Genomic DNA, 7,500 nt, shown 5'->3' on the forward strand with positions numbered 1-7,500 from the left:
ACACAGAAATAAAATATGGCCTCTATGTGGGTTTCTATGCATATGATGACTGACATGTATACACATATGATATACACAAAACCCATATATATACGCACATACAACTATACATGTACAACCAACAAACAACCCAACACACACACACAGGGCTGAAATGAATTCAGTATCACTACTCTGCGAGTCGTTACTCCAACTCTCGTGGGCGGGGAGTTGGGTATGTGTGTGTGCGTGTAAGGTCATAGCATTACTCATAGATCGGTCATATATGAGATATGAGCTCTCTTCCGGGAGGGAAAATAGCTGTCGATGACGAGTCCAACACGTGATCCAAGACCATGGTGAATCACACACTCACATAAATACATTTCCATTCACATTTCTCTCACACTTTATTTTTTTTTTTTTTTTATCTGTCTGTGACCACCCAAAGCTCCAGGATCTTGGACTTTACTCTGCTCGTTGTCCCAGTTATCAATACTCACCCCACATTCATTCTTCTTCATCATCTTTTTCATCATCGTCATTATCATCATTTTCTTAATGCTGTCCTTCCTCCTCTTCTCACTCCACTTCTTCTTGTTCTTAGTCATCATCATCATCATCATCATTTTCTTCTTTTGTAGTTCTTCCTGTTCTTTTTCTTTCTTCTCATCCTCCTCACCTCTTTCTTCTGGTGCTTCCGGTTCTTCTTCAATTTCTTCTCCTCCTTTTTTCATCCTCATCCTACTCTTGTTCCTCCTTCTCTTCCACCTCCTCTTCTTATTTCTCTTCTTCCTACTCTATTTCTTGACCCTACTCCTCCTCCTTCTCTTCCTCCTCCTCTTCTTATTTCTCTTCATCCTGCTCCTGCTCCTCTTCTTCCTACTCTTTTTCTTGACCCTATTCCTCCTCCTTCTCTTCCTCCTCCTCTTATTATTATGTCTCTTCATCCTGCTCCTGCTCCTCTTCTTCCTACTTTTTTTCTTGACTATAATGCTCCTCCTTCTCTTCCTCCTCCTCTTATTATTATGTCTCGTCATCCTGCTCCTGCTCCTCTTCTTCCTACTTTTTTTCTTGACCATAATGCTCCTCCTTCTCTTCCTCCTCCTCTTATTATTATGTCTCTTCATCCTGCTCCTGCTCCTCTTCTTCCTACTCTTTTTCTTGACCCTACTCCTCCTCCTCCTCGTCCTCCTCCTCCTCCTCCTCCGACTGAAGCTTCGCCCCTTTTCTTCTGGAGCTGGCGGTCTCTTCTTGCGGCCGGCCGTACGTCGGTTTCTTTGTCCCTCCGGCTTCCGTCCGCGGTCTGGACGTCTTTTCAGAGTAGCGGTGCTGATGACATGGAGGTGCTCCTTGTGGTGGTGGTCGTAGTGGTAGTGGTGGTTGTGGTCACAGAAGATCTGGAGAAAGTGGTGGTGATGGTAGTGTAGTTGGATGTGGATCTTGTGTGGTAGTGGAGGGTGGAAGTAGTGGTAGAAGTGGTGATGGGGATGGAAAAAGTGGAGGTGGTAATGTTGTTGGATGTGGAGGTTGTGTGGTGGTAGAGGTGGTGGCAGTGGTGGTGGTAGTAGTGGTGGTGATGGTTACGGTGGTGATGGTGGTAGTGGAAGAGGTAGTGGTTGGTGGTTATGTTGTAGATGGAGTTTGTGATGGTGGTAGGTAGTTGGTCTGTGTTGGTGGTTCTTATGGTATTGTGAAAGTGTTTTTTTTTTTTTTATCTGAATTGTTGGTAGTGATACTAATTACATATTGTTCCTTACTGATTATGTTGATAATGACGATTGTCAATGTGGTTAAGTTGCATTAGCGACTGGTTATTACGAAGTAAAGTCGATAGCACTAAGTTACCCGAACCGTGTATATATATATATGTATATATATATATATATATATATATATATATGAGACTTATTGATCCACTGTCGGAGAATGAGATAAGATGGACAGAAAATCTGTATATCTCGACCACTATCTGTGATCCTCTTCAGCAAAATAAAGATTTTCTGTCCATCTTATCTCATTCTCTGACAGTGGGTCAATAAGTCTCATTTTACAAATATGCTACAACATTATACCTTCCTAATATATATACACGTTTATTTTTTCATTTATTCAAATTGGTTAAATATTTCCTTATTCATTTCTTTATATTTCTAAGCCAGCACTTTCCAATTTCTTTTCTATTTTTTCGTGGAATCAACAAAAGTGCACTGATCTTTCCGTAAAGCATTGCCTTCACAAGATGTCTCCTTATTGTTTCTTGTAAAACCTTCCTCATTCGTTAAATAGTAGAGGACAAATCTAGGTTTAAGAAGGAGATAGGTAAGAACTAGTTTACCAACACAGTGGTGAACGAATGGGATAGACTTAGTAACCATGTAGTAAGCGCTGAAACCATTGGTTGTTTTAAGAGAAGACAGTGGATAGGGACAGTAATATGGATAGTGATGACAGGTGATACGGGGCATGGAACTATCTAGTGTAGGCCTTACGGTCTCTTGGAGTTTCCTCTACACATATGTTCTTATGTGGTAGGAAACAGATTTCCTTATGCACGTGACGGCTGTAAGTCTTTTGCTTGTATATTTATATGAGGTTTAATTATGTGCTGTAAATCTTCTCTAGATTATGGAGGTAGCGTGCATTGCAGCTGGAGCTCTGATCACGATTTTTTTTTCTTTTTTTCTTTTTTTCTAAGACAATTTGGTGCCCCTTTCGTTGGAGATGGCTCTAGCCAGGGGCGCTGGTACTAAAAGGAAGTCTCTGGGACCGAACCAATTTCAGGGTCGTCATGACCAGGTGAGGGGGGAGGGGGGAGGGGGAGAGGAAAGGGGAGAGGTTGGGGGAAAAGTCTTAATTCGAAACCTTCCCCTTAGCAAGCGTACCTGGAAACGGCATGAGATAGAAAATGTCCGTGTCGCTTCTGGTGAGGAAGTACTATTTTGTCACCGCTTTTCTTCTCTTCCTCTCCCATCCTATCTCTGGTTTCCTACCCTATCTCTCACTCAATCTCTATTTTCCTACCCTATCTCTCACTCTATCTATGCTTTTCAACCCTCTTTCTCACTCTATCTCTGTTTTCCTACCCTCTCTCTCTCTCTCTCTCTCTCACTCTATCTCTACTTCCCTACCCTTTCTCTCACTCTATCTCTATTTCAATACCTTCTCTCTCACTCTATCTCTGCTTTCCAACCCTCTCTCTCTCACTCTATTTCTATTCCCCTACCCTTTCTCTTACTCTATCTCTATTTCAATACCTTCTCTCTTATTCTATTTCTGCTTTCCAACCCTCTCTCTTTCACTTTATCTCTAATTCCCTACCCTCTCTCTCACTCTATCTCTATTTCATTATCTTCTCTCTCTATCTCTATTTCATTACCTTCTCTCTCACTCTATCTCTGCTTCCCTACCCTCTCTCTTCCTGTTACCTGCCCCAACAGTCCCTAAGGCGCAGCCACTCAGCGCCTCATAGTGTAGGCTCCTCATCACCTACTACTTCTCTAATATCTAAATGTTCCCCCGGTGCTTTGTCATACTGCCGAACTAGCTTCGGTAATAGGCGGTGTCATGCAACAGGCCAATCAAGTCTAAGCGTCGCCACCATGACATCCAAATTGCTGATAATCATTTTTGTACGAGCGCGACAATTTGTACACATAGTAACAATGTCCTTTAAACTTAATAAAGCAATTCTCCGCTCATGAATGGTATGAGCATACCTCCATCTAGTCATGATCCAAAATTGGAGCAATGGTGATCATTTTCTTATATAAAAAGGAATATGGAATTTGTAATGGTGACTATAATGAATAGTTTCAGCGCTCACTACATGGTTACTAAGTCTACCTCGTTCCTTAACCCATTCAACTCATGTCAGCCGCTTGTGGCGTAGATACGAAAAACCGGATATGGTAGGCCTCGCGCCGGCCCGTACATCCGAATATCATCTGATGCGGCTTGACCGCGCGAAGATTGACGTCATATTTTTCTGGTATTTGATCAAACATTTTGGTGTTTTATGATTTTTTGTTTTATTTGACCAAATAACAAGAATCTTGTCATCGGAGTTTAAAGGGTAATGGCTATGAAACTGCCTAGTGTAGGCCTTAAGGCCTCTTGCAGTCTTTTTCATTCGTATGTTCTCATGTGAAAAGGGTATGTGGAACAGACTATGAGGTGAACCTGATTATACGATGGTTTTACCACGCTAATTTATAACACTCGAGTTTATTTGAAAATAACCTTTACATGGGTACAGCATGTATCATATTCTGATCGTGAATGTCTTGATCATATGTTTAGCTGTAAAAATATATGTGTCTTGTGTGAATAGTAACAGCATATGTATGTATGTACTATGTATATATATATATATATATATATATATATATACATATATATATATATATACATATATATATATACTGTATATGTATGCATACATGTATGAATATATATATATATATATATATATATATGTGTGTGTGTGTGTGTGTGTGTGTGTGTGTGTGTAATATATGTTTATATGTATGTATGTAAATATTTAAATCCAATGCAAAACCCACATTCACAGAAAAAAACGCAGTTAAACAGTGATCTGCATATTCTGACCTCTGTCTGGCATATACGTATCATCATTGCACAGTGTATTTTTCCTCCCACAGTACCACAGTGGGTTTTAAATATTTTCATTTTACAATTTTTTCATAACATTTAATTCGCTTTGTGTTTCAATAAAAGACCAAATCTGGAATACCTCCCAGGGGTCACTGGGAAGATTTACCTGGTTCATGGAAGCTCATTGGGTTCGAGCGTCGCCACTTGCGGCGGAGGTCGAGGTCGGGGTGACGGCAGTACAAATCCTGCCGCCAGCGAGTTGGACCTAGGGCATGGTTAATTAAATTCCACGCTACAAAGTCCTGGAGCGGGACTTGCTAAAAAGGATATGTGAATAAAAAAGGATTTATTAAAAGAATTAATGTGCCTTTGCCCAGAAGCCGGACCCAGAGCTTAGGTCTGGCTGGGTCCCAGAAGGGATGCTCGTGGTCGGGTCAGAGTGACCAGCGGAAATGTGCTAGACAGCAGCTTAAATTACGCTAAAATTACGCTAGATTGGCAAAAAGTAATGCTAAATCTTTTGTGCTTCTTAATACATTCTGTTTCTGTTATATATCTTATTTTATTATATAGACTTAGTAACCAAGTAGTGAACGACGAAACTATTGGTTGTTTTAAGAGAAGATGAGATAAATGTATGGTTGGGGGATGACAGGTGGTCATGGACATAGAACTAGCTAATGTAGGCCCTATGGTCTCTTACTGTCTCCTCCGTTCTTTTGTTCTTATAAAGAGAACGTGCAGGATGTCCTCGCCTATGACAAAATGTGTAAAATTATAAAATTCACGAAATGATAACGGTCAAGGACATTCCAAGAAGAACCCGACCTCCATTTGACCTTCCATTGGATGGCACTAAAAAAAAAAAAAAAAAAGAGAGAGAGAGAGAGAGAGAAAGAGAGAGAGAGAGAGAGAGAGAGAGAGAGAGGGAGGGGGGAGAGAGTCAGTGGTCATGGGAAGTGGATCCAAACTTAGTGTGTGATTTTTTTTTCCCCATGAAGTTATTTTTCCATGATTCCCTTTCTCTCTCTCTCTCTCTCTCTCTCTCTCTCTCTCTCTCTCTCTCTCCCTTTTTTTATCCTGAGATCTTGCTACATTGCTCCATGAGGAACTAAGATGAGAGGGGGGGGGGGGAAGGTGATGGACGGAAGTGGAATGGTTGGAGAGAGTGGGTACGTGCCTTTGATTTGGCTACCCCCCTTATAAGGGGGAAAAAGCTCTTAGTATGTAGATATAGATAGAACTGAGATCAACGCACTTAATTGGACCTCACTTCATTCTGTCTCCCCTCAATCCTCAACATTTCATCGTTACATGACAAAATTATTTAGCACATATTGCTTCTCGTTTTTTTATTCTTTGTCACTTGTGTACGGCTACTAAGCAAATTTCGCTCGGGACATATGCATATCTAAAAATGTAAACTACAAATATTAAAACAAGCTGGCCTTACTACTGTGTTACGAATAAAAGAGAATTATCCGAAAATTTGATAAACTTGTGACATTTGTATTGTACACGACCATATATGTACGTATGTATGTATGTATGTATGTATGTATGTATGTATATATATATATATATATATATATATGTGTGTGTGTGTGTGTGTGTGTGTGTGTGTGTGTGTGTGTGTGTGTGTGTGTGTGTGTGTGTGTGTGTGTGTAAGTAACCACTAGGAAAAGTAAACTAACGAAGCAGAGCGCTTTCGTATAATTACATCTTCAGTGCAGATACAAAGAAGGAATTCCTTCTTTGTATCTGCACTGAAGATGTAATTATACGAAAGTGCTCTGATTCGTTAGTTTACTTTTCCTAGTGGTTACTTACGCATTTGTGAACACACGCTCCTAGTGTTTTTATTGCATATATACATATATATATATATATATATATATATATATACTGTATATATATATATATTATATATACAGTATATATATATATATGTGTGTGTGTGTGTGTGTGTGTGTGTGTGTGTGTGTGTGTGTGTGTGTGCGTGCGTGTGTGAATTTATTTCCATTATTCTCCAAGACACATAACCAAAAATACAAAGGCTCATCCGGTACTGCCTTAGATTAAATAACACGATTGTTGTGTTCTTTTTACTCTCGGGAATGCAAATGGTGTGTGATTTATGAGACACTATTAATATTCCTTCTATAATATACATTATATTCTCAAGAAATGCAAAATGTTGGTGAAGAATACATACTGTACTAGTTTCGAGATTTTTTAATCACAATAAGATTTACTGTACATTTATGACTTTGACAAATTTGGTTTCTTGTTAAAGAGAAGAACATCCAAACCGTAAACTACAATGACTGTCCGCGTTTTACAACCCGTGACGTCACACCAGCTACATGCGCAGAACTCACTGCGCAGAAGGGGTAAAATGTGGTCAGATCTATGCCTGACGCGTCCAATATTGACCTTGGTACATGCGTGAGTGTGTTTGCGTGTGAATACATGCGTGTAAATTATCTTTACCTGTGACTAAATACAAAGGAATATGTTTCTTTAATCTTTTAAATACCCGATGGATGATTTTTCTAATTTTTTGCGCACCTGTTAACACGCCTCGTCTGTTGCTGCGCCTCTTTGATTTACCTGGAAAGAGTTAAATGGAATTAATTACCGTAGAAATAACAAGAAAACAATAGTTTCATAAACAAGTATCAATTAAAAAGACATAAAAAGAAATCTACGAAACACTATGCGCGAGTGATTTCGTGGTTTTATAGATTGGGTCATTGATCCATTTGAATTCAATATTCGGTACATAATTTTTTTTTCTTGGTCAAAAAGAATATAATTTGATAAATATACGGACCCCAAACTGAAGACACCATTGGTCGACCAGGGCAAAAAAAAAAAAAAAATATATATATATATAATACA

Source organism: Oratosquilla oratoria, chromosome 8 (genome assembly GCF_046742065.1).
Source record: "Oratosquilla oratoria isolate Oo_2021 chromosome 8, ASM4674206v1, whole genome shotgun sequence".
Taxonomy (NCBI): domain Eukaryota; kingdom Metazoa; phylum Arthropoda; class Malacostraca; order Stomatopoda; family Squillidae; genus Oratosquilla; species Oratosquilla oratoria.